Genomic DNA, 14,647 nt, shown 5'->3' with positions numbered 1-14,647 from the left:
TTACCATACAAGGTAACTTCAAAGGTGTGTACAGGACTTTCTACATTCCCATCAGTTCCTTGTATTTGGAGACCTTGTTTGTAAATAGCGAAAAGCTGGTGTGAAGCTTGAGAGCAGGAATGTAAAGCACTTGACATATATTTTAAGCATGTTATAGCAAAATACCAAGAGTTTTCTATGTCTTGCCCTTTTTTGTACCACCCTTTCATAGTGAATCTCTGGTTTTGCCTCTAATCTTGGTTTCACTCTCTGCTCTCATCTCCTCACACAAATGCCAGTTGATGCTCTCTTTTCTTTCCATTATGGCCAGGCTAATTATGGCATATATGGCTTGCAAATACAATTGCTCAGGGAAAGGTCTGCTAATTAATAGGATTAATTTGATGGTGTCACAGATTCTCACGGGTTTACAATCTGGAGACAATGGCAGTTTGTTGCTGTTGGCACCAAACTCATTCTCTATAGTAAGGCTTTGACGGAACCTGGAATGTTTCATTGGATCTTTTATTCATTTCTCAAAGCAAGTGCTGGCTCCAAGATGTTGTGAAAACTTAGGCAAGATAAATTTCATTACTCAAAAGTAGTGCTGGCTCTGAGGACCCCAGCCCCACCCCCTTAACCTAGAAGAGGCGGTGTTCCAACTGAGAATTATCCCATTGCACCTCTGACATTCTTGAGTGATTCATGCAAAGTGAAAATGGTGGAGCCGTTGGAATGGACAATGAAACCTTTCCCAACATTGGGGTCCTGGCAAATGCCTAACCTCACCAGCCACTGAAGCCAGGCTTGCTCAAACAACATTTATCCCATACCACTTCCTTTAAGGAGGTTCTTTCTAGCAGTCTCTTATCACAAGAAGGTGGCCTGCTTCACCTGAAACACTCAAATGCAGTATAGCACTTTGTGAAAAACCAAGAAGGAATCAAGGGGAGGTATTGGGCTCGCATGCTACCCTTCACCCTCCTTTTACTGTACAGCTGGGAAAGGAAGTTGGCAGCATGTATTTTCACTTTCAGAGAATCCTGGCTTGTTGTTACAAAAAAGGAAGGTGGTTAACCTAAGAAAAGGCAAGTGGCTATTGGCTGAGTCAGTGATGGGGCAGTGCCAATTGGAAGAAGCCTCTTATTCTTGCCAGGATTTAGGAAAACCAAACAGAGGCTAGGGTCTTCATTGGCAGCGGGCAAAGGGTCAGGTACATAATTAGGTATTAGTGTACACCTGAAGTTCTCACACTTCACTGACACATGTGTACAAGCAATCTTTTCAACAAGGGCAGCCAGTCAATGCCAAGGTTTGCTTCCTTGCAACAAGTACACACACACACTGCACATTCAGCTGTCAAGTGAAGCTAAGGGAATGTCATCGTTTTGGGAAGGCGCAGAGTGCCAGGTGATCCTTGGTAACATATTTTCTGTTTTAAGAGCCAAAAGGTTGTGGCCTAACCGAGTAATTGCATGTATCATTTTGTAACACAATCCCTAAACTGCTTACCCTATTTGATGCAAGCTTAATGCATCAAATTGCACTGGATATTGCACTGGATTATGAAGAATCCTAAGTGTTCGATTTCCCTTTCTCACCTTATATGTATATATCTACCCAATTTGATGCAGTAGAATGAAGCCCTTTGAAGCCTTAGGTTGAAAACTGAAGGTGAGGTGAGTTATTTGCAAAGGTTTTAGTTAGATGTGTGCAGGTTAAGGCATTTGGAAAGTGTTTTGATTGTGCTTTTTGTGGTATTTCAATTATGTAATTGTATTTTATTTTATTATACACTGTTATTATGCACTGCACTGGCATATACATTGTAGGAAGCATGGTCTTGCAAAGAAATACCTAACATCTATTTTCAAACTTCTGGTCCCAGAAACGTAACTTTAAAAAGTGAAATTAGGAAAAATGAAGAGGAAGCTCTGATAAACAAAGGGAGGGATAACAAAGAAGGGAGTCAAGAGGTGTGAGGGGGACACTTTTTTGCCAACATGTTAACATTTCTTGCCCTTGACCCAGACTTCTGAAACAAGCCTTAGAAAGTGAAGCCTTGTTATGGTTGTTGCCTGCCCCTAATTGAAATCTATAATTCCATTACAGATGCATCCAGACACATTTAATCAAACCATATCCTGTTGTGCAAATTGAGATCCAAGTTCACAGCTCATCCCTAAACAAATTACACTCGGCATGAGAGCCCAAGCTCTGAATAGAGGGTTTGTAATGAATGCTGCCATCTCCTTCGGGTCAGCTGGGAAATTGGGTTGCCACTGTTAGCAATTTCTATAGAATGGCAGGGTAGCTCATTTTCCAAGCTGCCTTTTGGATATCTAAGTAGGTTACCACATGTGGTTCCTTATTCTTTTGCATTTGTAGTGTTTTGCTGTGGAGGAAATGCTTAAGCATAATTTCCTCAAGGTTTTGCTGGGAGCTAGCCAACATCCCTCCTTCCAAAAATGAGGGCAGCTATCAGGAGCTACCCGTGGATTACTGTTATTCTGGAAACCTATCAACTGAATAACACAGAGCATATTTTGGCAATGTCTTTATCATCAAACAGTAATTTAAAAACCCCTGACACATTTCCGTTTTCCTCCACTGGATCCCATGGCTAAGTTTATTGTCTCGCATTTAGAATTCATCTGAAATATGGAGATTTATATCTTCAGCTCAGTGCAAAAATTATTTTATTTTTCTGATTTCATTCCTTTGTTTACGTTGTGATAATGGACTCTAGATGGCAGCGTGGATGAGTGAATATTGAGCGTTATAGGAAAAGCTTTTCCCCTCGATGTAAATACGTTCAGGCATTTAGTGACAGAATTTTCTCCCTATTTCACTCTCATTTATCTTTTCACTATTCTACTACTATTGCTTATCCATTAAACATACAGTAAGGATTCAGCAAAAAGAAAGAAAGAAAGAAAGAAAGAAAGAAAGAAAGAAAGAAAGAAAGAAAAGGATTTACTACCTAAACTTACAATTGTATGCCTGTGTGTGTGGTGTGAGTTTTGATGGTGGTTTGGAGTACGCTCTGACCTTTTGTAATAGGAAATGCTGAGGGGGAATTCTGTGTTGCAGGCATGTCAAGGGGTTAGTGAACCTTAGGCAGCAGAGCTCAGAGCAGCCAGCAGAATGGAGAAATTGTGTTCTTTTGGAGCAACTGCTTTTCCAAATGACCAGTGAGAGAGATGCATTACGGGCTCAAGTACAAGCAGATTTTATGTGAAGACAAAGCATCAGAGACAACAGACTTCTGGAGGCCATATACATCATTTCCTTGTAGAACTTAAAAATATCTATTGCTCTGTAACTGTATGAAACATAGAAGAAAAAGAGGAAGGAGCTCCACAAATCTAATACAGATACGGGCAAGATATTCTGGGACCAAGAGGATCTCTACTTTTTATACACAGTTTCTCATTGCAGGCTACGGAGACAGGACTTCGTGAGTGCACAGCCATTTCTTGTGCACAATAAGAAGTCATGGGACTTCCTTCATGCATGGGGCTTCCTTCAGGGGAATATGTCATTGGTGGGATGCGAAATGACTCCCTTTCTCCAAATTTTAAAATATTCCCTTGCACAGAAAACCCCTTGCACCAATCCTTCTGAAATCTTGCATGTTACTAACCCAGGGACACCTCTCTGTATATGCTATTTTCATACAGATGCCCCCCCAAAGTGTGTGTGCAAACATGCTTGCATGCATGTTTGTGTGAAAACACGTGTATCTAATTTTGTATGTGCAGAACTGAAATGCATTTGTAATTGTAAATAAAAATTCTGGCCAATGCTGATTTTATAGTTGCATTACAAAATGACTGAGGAAAGGGTGGCTTTAAACTGAGACACAAGGAACTGCATACAGAAAGTGTGTTCTTGGTATTGGGAGATTTGAGGTTAATCTTTAGATGACTCTTCTGCCTGTTTATTCACTATGAGAGTGCTGTATGAGCAATCAGACCTTTGGCTAGAAATATGCTTCCTCACAGGACATTTATAGGTACCACAACCAACAAAAGAATCTGGCACACATTATGTTACATTAATAACAAGTCATCTGACAAGTTAGGCTGTAGGTGTATGAATACATATTCATTCCTTTGTGGTAGCAAGATTTGGAGGTATGACTATATTATATTTTACATTGCTATTTCAAGCACAGATCGCAAAGACCATTCTCACGAAACAGCTATATCAAAGCAAGGACAGAAACGGGGAATTTCTGTCACATCTTCTGCAAGTGTGACTACCCTTATTCACCAGCAAAAAGGATTATGTTGACAAAACATCCAGATGGTTTTATATTCTTGTTATGACCATGACCAAGATCTAGATAATATGCAGTATGTATCAGACTCCACTTTCATAAATGTAAGCTAAAAACAAAAATACTGATTCCATCACAACTGGTCATCCTTCAAATCCCTCCCTACGTTAAAAACTGCCAAAATTATTGCAGAATCCCATGATAGTTAGAGTGGACAGCTGGCTCATCTTGATGTCTTCCAGTCCCCCAAACTATCCTTTCTTATTCCTTACTGACACTTGGTGCCAGAACCTTTTGATCTGAAAAGATGGACTAGCCAGTGTTTCATTATTAACTCTTAGAACACAAAATGGATTACACCAAACAGAGCAAAATTCCTTCTTTTTTAGAAAATGAAATAAGATTTAGTTCTGGATTTTATTTAATTTGTTTATAAAAAAAACTATTTGTATACCACAGTTTACAATACAGTTTACAATACAATCCTCCTATCGTCTGTTTCTTTGAAGTGTTAACTGACTCTAGATAGACTAACTTTTCCCAGCCTCATGCCTTCCGGATGCTTTGGCTGCCTGAAACATCTGTAGAGCACTAGGGGTGGAAAAGACTGACGTAGACATTTAATGTAAAGACTTATGTTAAAGATTTGTGAAATGTGCCTATTCGCAAAAAGGAATCCATTTGACTTCTTTAGGTTCTTTAGGGTGGATAAGCAGAAAGTAGATTGGGATCTATTGTTGATATCTGGGTGATTTGCAGTGGACCAGCAAATATTTCTGACAGCAGTGACGCGATTCCCAATTCTCCCTAAATTAGGCCGCTGAAATGAAGAAATACAAGAGGATTTCTGAAAGGAACTAAACTTAATTTGGTTTCTAGCACTGAAAACAAATATCTAGGCTACGCTTTTTTAAAATAAATAAATAATTGTATACCTTTTGCACCTGGCTCTGAATGACATATCTTGAGATTCTAGGAGAAAACAAAGTAGATCTGAATGTCTGAAGTCTGCCCACTCCTGCCCTTTGATTATCAGAAACAGCCTTCACCAATCCCAACATGGTCAAAGGATTACTACTGCCCACCTGTGGTCCCACAACCAGTTAAGCAAGGAATATTTATTTTGATAAGCAGACACATTTAACCGGCAGACAAACAAAATACTCCAGACAGCGTTTTGGATGCTTCTTATAGTAAGGAGGGATTGTAGGATCCTTACTGTAGGAAGGAATCCCAGAAGTCTTTTGTGTCCTACTTGAATAAACGAAGCATCTGAAAAACACTGGATCTATAAATGTGTAAGAGGTAATTAGTTATCTCAGCTATGGTCAACTTTACACTACTTTGTTCCTGCTCCATGCCTTCCTTCACCGTTATATCTTTAGGTTTTAAAAAACTGTCTCCCAAGACAGCAGAAGACAGAAGTAAAGTTTGTGGCAGGACTAGGGCAGCCAAAATTTTGCAGATTAAACATTACAGTGGACCTTGCAAAGGCAGTTTGTCATGCTGGATTAGGCCTGCATATATAGCCGATGAGACACCTGAGTCAGACTCTCCTTTTTCCATTCCGTTTATCCATGTATTTTGGTGCTGAGCCCTAGGATATCCTTATATCGTACACAGCATCCTCCTGCACACAATGACTTCTATATCAAAGCTAAAGAATTATGGTTTCTGTTTTAAACCGATCTCTTGAAACATTTGGGTAGCAAGCCTTTGAGAAGCTGTTTTATATTAATGGGCCATTGCTTTCAGCAACCCTCCCACCCCTTCTACACAACCCAATTTCATTAAGTTTCATAATTTTGAAAAAATAAATTAAATTCTATTAATAAATGCTACTTCTCAGTGAACAATAATTGCTTATCAAAACAGCTTAAAATTTTATTCTGTGACCACTCGAGTAATGCATATTGAAAAACCCTGGTATCAAGTGAATAAATGTGCCAGAGTGATATAGAATACTAATAAAAACACTGAAGCTTGTCTCACAAGATGAAACAAAAAAATACAATCTTAGCTTACCTTACTGAATGATGAGTCAATATTTATCGAGTTTCCTTTGGGGAAATAAGTGACAGCAGCCACAGATAAAAATTTAAATCTATTTTTGCCATAAAACTAAAACTCAGATCCTAGGCCTGAAGGAGGAACATGGTGGGCTTCAGCAGCTGTTTGTTTTCTCCTCAAGATATTTCATGCTAAAATTAGAGCCTTAGAGCCACTTTTATTTGTGTTATAGCTGAAATTATCTCATGAAATTGCTGCGTGAAATAACTATCAGATATCTGCTGACATCAATGGGCACATAAACGTATTAAGAGCACAGATGTTTGTTTTGTGGAAAGTTGACTCTGGCTATCCTTAAAACAAGAGACAGAAGATGAAAGACACTTTTACTGCTGTCTGTGAGGGCAACGGGCTGTGTAATTATTGGCACAAAATTACAAGTCCTTTGAGAAGAGACAGAATGTATTTTGGGTCAGCATTAAGTAGCAAGGAGTTCTCTTCAACACATCTGGAAGTTGAAAGTAGCACATCAGATAACTGAAATGTACCATTTTATTTGGCAGTTCGAGCTCTCTATACAGCTTTTGCGTACCATTATAGCCTGGCTTTTCCTAGTGCATTAGGGTGTATTGGATTTCTCAGTTTACAAATTCCAAAAATAAACGATGCTAAAAAGTTGTAATGTGACTTGAGAGTTCAAAATATATTTTGGTTAAATAAATATAATTTTGTTTTCCTTGGTAAGTAAAATGTGTGTAAAACTGCATAGAAGTAACTTGAAACGATTGCCAAGTACTTGCAGTTTTGTTGTTCAGCATTACCTGACATTTTCAGAAGGTTAAAATTAAAATTCTTTGTCTTTGTGCTTCTTTGTCAAATGTAGACTTACCAAGCTAAATGTTGTCCAATCACAAAAATAATAGATTTGAATTCTTCATACCCAAAAACATATTTTTAAGACCAAAATTAATTACAGCCCCTAAAATGACATGCCCTACTAGCTCATTTAAGGGACCCAGGTGGCGCTGTGGGTTAAACCACAGAGTCTAGGGCTTGCTGATCAGATGGTCGGTGGTTCGAATCCCTGCAACGGGGTGAGCTCCCATTGCTCGGTCCCAGCTCCTGCCCACCTAGCAGTTCAAAAGCACATCAAAGTGCAAGTAGGTAAATAGGGACCGCTCTGGCGGGAAGGTAAACGGCGTTTGCGTGCGCTGCTCTGGTTCTCCAGAAGCAGCTTTGTCATGCTGGCCACATGACCCAGAAGCTGTCTGTGGACAAACGCCGGCTCCCTCGGCCTATAGAGCGAGATGAGCGCCACAACCCCAGAGTTGGACATGACTGGACCTGATGGTCAGGGGCCCCTTTACCTTTACCTTTACTACGGGTAGCTCATTTATTTCCTTTGAACTCCTGTTGACATCTGTCTGTCTCAAGAGACATTGGAGTGCCCCTCCGGGGGTGAAGTCAAACCACTGTGTTAGCAGCAGTGAAGTGACCTTCCTGGGGTGCAAGCCTGGGCAGTGTGTATGGAGGTCCTGGGCTGCCCAGATGACAAGAGCTTGTCAGCCTTGCTGATGTGGGCCAAAGGGAAGCAGAGCAATTTGTTTGGAATCAGCTGTGCTGCAGGAGCTGCCAGAAGGAGGCGTACAAGGTGTCATTCAACCTTCTTAGGGACTCCAATTTGTGTAGGGTTTACTCTTTAGCCTTTTCTTCTTCTGAAGATATCCTGCAAGGCAGCAGAAGTTTAGGGTCAGATGAGCTACCTTCCCAGGTTGATGAGCCCCATCTTCCTCTCACTTTCCTCTACAGCACATAAAGTTACTGTGTTCTTGACAGTTGGACTCACTGTTGGTCTCATCTACTGAATCCATCAGAGCCTGTCTTTGCATGCAGGGGAAGTCCCTAACTCACAGAGGGTTTGAGATTCATTGGCTATCCTCATCTGGTTTAGCCAGCTGATTGAAGCCATCTCAGAGTGTGGCAGCTGTTGCATGTAGACAGCTTCTAGGAGCCACAGGTGAGAGCTAAGTGCAGGGTGGGACCAAAGGTGGACAAACTACCCTAGAAGGAGCATGATGTGTCCCCCACCAGAGGTAATATCCATTCCCATACACCCTATACACACCTCCTTTGAACTAGTCATATTCTCATGGATAACAATCACTGTAGTTAATAGCGGTTGTGTAATAGTACAGGAACAACTGAAAGAGACAGTGATGCTGCAGTGCTCATTTCTCATAAAATGCAGAATTCAAGCACCACTGCTCCTTCCTTACCTAACAGCTGTCCATTGGTTTGTGCGCTGATCGCCTGTGAGATCTCCTGCTGCATGGTTCCTTGATATTTGCAGGGGAAACAGCTAATGTTGAGTAAAAGTCAAGTCATAGTAGACAAGCATGTAAAATCCAGTCAAGGAAAGTCAAATATGGAAGTCAAGGACAGATCCAGGATAACAGAAGGAGAAGGAGAAGGAGAAGGAGAAGGAGAAGAAACTGCACTCTGGACAGCTCCAACTAAGCCCTGTTGGTTGAAACTCTTATTAAAGTAGCTTTAGGACAGCAGAATCTCCAACTCATAGACCTAATAGGCACAGCAGTGCTCCTAATTTGGCCCATGAGGCTGTTTCGCACCAGTCATGCCCACATGTGATGTCAGGTGCATGGTAGGTAAACAGATACTTGCAAAAGAACAATTGGCAGCTTAAAATGTTCCTTGGCAAGCAGAGTTCACTAAAAAAAAACCCCACTGGGCTTGGCTTCACCAGGGAGTCCCCTAGTGCAGCTGATGGTGCTCACTGAATGGTGATGAGAATAAGCCTCTTTGATACCTGTCAGTGCCTATCAGCTGATGAGCGTGTGCCTTCAAAAGGGCTCATTGTCACTGCCAATCAGCTGATCAGCAATGGCAGCAAGTCCTATTGAAGTTTTCCATTTCTAGGCATGGCTTGGATTCCATGGACATTTTTCCTCTGCCAGTCTTGAACGGTTAAATCTTGTCCCATTGTCTTTACTCTTCCTGTGTCTGGCAGTGAATATCGCAATGGGAGCCTTTCTATGAGGTTTCCAGATCTCCTCGGCAGTGCTGGGGACCCTGCATGTAAAGTAATCCCACCACCGTAGCACAAGAAATCCATTTTTTAAACACATGGGCTTTTTGTGATTAGGAGAATGACAAGGAGTGACAAGGAAAGTGTGGAATGAACAGATGTAAAAGAAAATGTACAAACACTACAAAAGGAAATCAGAATGAATGTTCAATAAAGACTGGACAAAGTGTAACCTCCATGTAAACTTTGTGCAAGCAAATCTGGATAAATACTCTATAAACAGGTCATTTCGAGGAATCCTGACTAGTAGCTGCTCTTCAGGGTTTCATACAGGTAACATTCCCAACCCTATCTGGGGATAATGGGGATTGAATACCTGAGCTCTTTTGCATGCAAGCAGAAGCTCAGCTCCTAAGCAATGGACCTTCCCTCCTTAGCCTGAAGCAAGTAATTTAATGTATGTACAACATTATTTCTAAATAATTAAAACGTGAGATGGAAGAAGACAATTCAATCTGCACCATCATAACATGGTGGCCAATTGTAGGTGCTTTGATTCACTCTGCTTCGATGGAATGCAAATCATGTTTCATTAACATCATAATTAAAAACGGTTTGAAAGTGAATGGTCATTCAGTTGGGACAGTCACAACTGACTGGCTATTTGAAATCCTTGAAAACGACACTAGCTTAAATTATTTTCATCATTAACCTGATTGTAACTAGTTATCCTATTGGTTTAAAGTGAAACTTTTTTTTAAAGGCTGGTGAAAATCAGCAGAAATTTCAATATATAGAAAGACTGATTTGCCTCCAGAGTCAATTTTTTAATTTTCTGTCTAGCATACCAACCATTCCACCATAGCCTTGCAGGCACTCACAGCCATTCATTCTATTCATATGCCATATGGGCTATTATTTGTCAGTATGTGATCCAAATCAGTGACAGAGCAGTCAGCACTGGCATGCATCCTTCTTCCTGTTTCAGAAAGAAAATGACATGCTGTTTTCCATTGTGCTATATAATGATGCACTAATTGTCCCTGATGCCATAAACATTTTCATAATTTCTTTTTTTCCTCATTAGGGACATGGCTTAAGTCCTAGCCCTACTGTATGATTATGTAGCGCCTTGTTGTCATGCAGGCTGTGATGAAGGCAAAGAAGGGCAGCAATTACACTGAATTAGGCAGCCCAATTTCACTTGTCGTTACTATCTGCATGGAAAGTATTTTCACAAACTGTCCATGGGAAAACCCTCAGATGACTGAAATAAGCATCTTCTATTTGTTGGGCTAGCTTGGGCCAGCAAGTGGCTGTCAGAAGAGGATGCTGTTGAATATACCTAAATATATTTTAGAGAAAACACATCATATAGATTTCCCCCCTTTTAGAAGGCAGGGAAACTTTCTTAGCATGCCTATCATGATCTATGGCCTATAATAAAGAACTGATGTTAGATCAGACTGGGAAACCTGTGGTATTCCAGATGTTGTTGGACTACAGTTGCTTCCAGATGGAGGTTTTATATCACAAATAGGTTGTTCAGTTCCATTTTTATTAGTGCAAAATAGACATGTTAGCTTTGACATATGCTGTATTTTCACTTATACTTATTTGCTGTCTGTACCAGTAGATGGAAATTGACAGGATGTATTGATGCTGTGCTTTTTGTCCCTCCACTTAAACACTTTCGCCCTGCCATCCACACTACCCTTCCTCATAGTTATGTACCTGTGTATGTGTACCTTTAAAACATAACTAATAATAATCACTAGACGTGTGCAAGAGCACATGTGGCCAGTCATAACCATTAACAGGGCATTTACATATCCCTCCCTACCCACACGGCATCGATAAAATATTGACATTCCAATTAAGAAGCCTTGCACAAGACTTCTGCATTTTTATTATTTTTAAGTCCCAATATATTACTGCTTTTGAGGTTATCCCCAGTAGGACCTATATGCCATTGTGTGATAGTTATTCCTGATTGAATCCATTCCACAAAACAGGTGAAAGTGCAGTTGCTAGACAGAGTTCACTATCAAAATTAGTGTTTTCAGAGCTGAAAACTGAATAATTGTGCAGTAATTTTTCTTGCAATTTAGATAAGATTATTACCAATTAGTATAGGATATCTGCATTATCCTTTTAAGGGGAAAAAATGCTTATGGACCTACTGTTTTATTTAGATGGGGGATGCTGCCACATTCCTGGTCAGACTAGAGCAAGGGTAGAAGGCCTCAAATTCTAGAAGGTCTCAAGTTCTTCATTCCTGGAGTAGATGTTTAGGTTTAGGACTGACATTGTGGGTTGTCTGTTTTTATAGTTCTGCAGAAGGTAAGTAGAATCTGGATTGCTCTTTGCTTGTCTTTCTGATTTAGGGGGGAAATTGTGCAAACATTGCCTTTTACAGCTTGAGACAGCAGGGCTAGATGAACAAAAAGTCTGACCTAGTATAAGGAAGCTTATTACGTTCCTTAAATTTGTTTGCATATTATATATTTCAAAGGACAATTTTCAGTTGGACCATTAACCCAACAGTGGACATTTCAGCATTCCCCATTTCAGCTTCTCTAAATCTGCCAATTTCATCTGTCAACATATCTCATTTTCCTTACCACATATTGGTTCCACTACATTGCATTTTTGTAGATTTAGCCTCCGGCGTTGGTTTCCTAATCTGTCACATAGTTGTGTTACTTTTAAAAACTACCACATGCTGTATTTACCATACTATTTGATATAGAAAATGTGGCCTGCAGTTCTATTCAGGTTCTTACTCTCAGTGAGACATCTCAGTGAGACATTTGAGTAAATGGGTATAGTACCAGGATGTGTGTTAGTGAAGACATGTCTGTCTATGAAACCAGGCAATACAATGTGTGCTGAGCCAAGGCAACAGGAGCCCTATATAACCCCAGGTGCCACATGAATTTGGTCCAATCACTACAAATATGTATCCAGGCCCATTGTTTTTCATACTGTAGCCAGCAACGATCTGCAGTTGCTTCCATGCTGTTCTGAAAAGTTGGTGGAAGAACTTTGCCATCTTATTTGACTGAACAGCTGCACATCAGGGCTCACCCAGGATTCAACACTAATGGTTTCTTAAGGCTTCTGCAACAGTTAACTAATTAAAGTTGCAAACATTAAAGTCAGAAAGTGAGGTGATTTCAAACATTAATGGTCTAATAAAGCGATAATTGACAACACCATAGAAATCTGCTGTAATAATTTCTTTCTCCAGCTGTCTTATACTAAGCTTGCAGTGTAGTAAGTCATTCACCCCTACAACTTTATGGTTCACTCCTTGAACAAAAGTTTTGTCATTGTTCTAGGTCTCTTGGGCAACATAGAAGAAAGTTTCTCCTAGTTTCAGTTGAAATGCTTAATTGCACCCCATGTGGTGCTTTCTAATTTTGCTGATATATTTATTTTGTTTCTTTTCAATCTAGGGCTTTTGCTGCATTATAGTATGCACTGCTGTAACATAAAATTTAGCCAGTTTAAGAAATTAGTGTTCATGTGTTTTTGTTCACTTACTGCACAGTCCCAAAGCTCATTTGTCTATTTAAGTGTTTTTATTCTATTGATGATTCGGCTTGAGATTTATTATTTTTATTTAGCACTGAAAGGAACACATTTCTCAAATTAGTACAATCTTTCCAAATCTCCTATGCACTTTTCTCCAAGGAGCTCAAGCTGCTGTTCATAGTTTTCCTCCTCCCCATTTTACCCTCACAATAATGCTGAAGTTAGGAAAGTTAGGCTGAGGGTGAGCCCCAAAGCAGAAGTGGAGACCTCTGAGCACAGGTATGAGGAACTTGTGGCTGGCCAGATACTGCTGAACTACCACTCCTATTACCCTTGGCACTTGGCCATGGTGGCTGGGGCTGATGGGAGTTGTGGTTCATCAACATCTGGAGGGGCAAAGGTTCCTCACACCTGTAAAAAATAGCTTAATAATATTGTTCACATTATTATTGTTGTTATTTGTTTTTATTAAACATTATATAACTTAATTTTCATTTAATCTTTCCTTTTCATCCAGCTCTGATCTGGTAAAAATGTTTTACTTCCTTTAGGTCGGCAGGTACACATCCAAGTTTAATCTTTCCTACATTAAACTTGGTAGCATGGGCATATTGCAAAGATGTCAAAGTTAACACAATATTATGTGTGCTAGGTTTTACTCAAAGTAGACCCACTAAAATTGTTGTTTAGTCGTTTACTTCGTGACCCCATGGACCATAGCAAGCCAGGCACTCCTGTCTTCCACTGCCTCCTGCAGCTTGGTCAAACTCAAAGCAGACCCACTAAAATTAATGAACCTAATTTAGTCTATTTTGAGTAAAATCACTGTTTCTGAGACACAGATTATTGACAATGCCCAGATTTCCCCAGCAGTAGAAATGTATTTCTTTGCTAAATGTGATCTGTGTCAACTATTAAACTTTTTATATAACAATGAACTAAGTAGAATCTTATTTTACAATGAATACTAATTGATTTCTGCTTTAGTGAACACACTGACGTTGCCTCAAGATGCATGTCTCAGTTATGCAATCTCATCTGTCTGAATTGCTTACAGGATCTAAATCACAGAGGCTCAGGAACACGACAAACTTTTATAGGCAATTGGACCTCAGGGCAGTTTTACTGAGCTAATAAATCAGCTTCGGTAATGTAGAACTTAAGTCACCCCCCCAGCCTGTTAGACAGGTGTAGTTAATAAGGAACACCAATTTATGTGGCCCATACATTTATGTGGCCTACTTGTGACATTGCAGTGTAGCTGGCACCACATCATCTGCTAATGTTGTGGAGGTAGAACCATTTTTCAAGGTATGGTATGTTCAGAAATAGTCACTTGTTGTTGTTGTTGCCATATCTGACTCTTCGTGACCCCATGAACCATAGCACGCCAGGCACTCCTGTCTTCCACTGCCTCCCGCAGTTTGGTCAAACTCATGTTGGTGGCTTCAAGAACACTGTCCAACCATCTCGTCCTCTGTCGTCCCCTTCTCCTTGTGATCTCCATCTTTCCCAACATCAGGGTCTTTTTCAGGGAGTCTTCTGTTCTTATGAGGTGGGCATAGTATTGGAGCCTCAGCTTCAGGATCTATCCTTCCAGTGAGCACTCAGGGCTGATTTCCTTAAGAATGGATAGGTTTGATCTTCTTGCAGTCCATGGGACTCTCAAAAGTCTCCTCCAGCACCATAATTCAAAAGCATCAATTCTTTGGCGATCAGCCTTCTTTATGGTCCAGCTCTCACTTCCATACATCACTACTGGGAAAACCATAGCTTTAACTATGTGA

General features: G+C 40.2%; 1 long non-coding RNA gene across 1 annotated transcript; it reads right to left on the bottom strand.

Annotated features, from left to right (window-relative positions):
* Nucleotides 1-5,199: 5,199 nt before the first annotated feature.
* LOC148686230 (uncharacterized) lies at nt 5,200-8,759 on the bottom strand. The gene is made up of 3 exons (XR_015949373.1): nt 8,551-8,759; nt 7,648-8,000; nt 5,200-5,236 (listed from the first exon to the last, which is right to left on the bottom strand). It is a non-coding gene; the product is annotated as an uncharacterized LOC148686230 (long non-coding RNA).
* Nucleotides 8,760-14,647: the final 5,888 nt, after the last annotated feature.

The sequence above is a fragment of the Zootoca vivipara genome, chromosome 3, assembly GCF_965207765.1.
Source record: "Zootoca vivipara chromosome 3, rZooViv2.hap1.1, whole genome shotgun sequence".
In the NCBI taxonomy this organism is placed as follows: Eukaryota; Metazoa; Chordata; class Lepidosauria; order Squamata; family Lacertidae; genus Zootoca; species Zootoca vivipara.
This window is presented reverse-complemented; position numbering and strand designations above follow the sequence as displayed.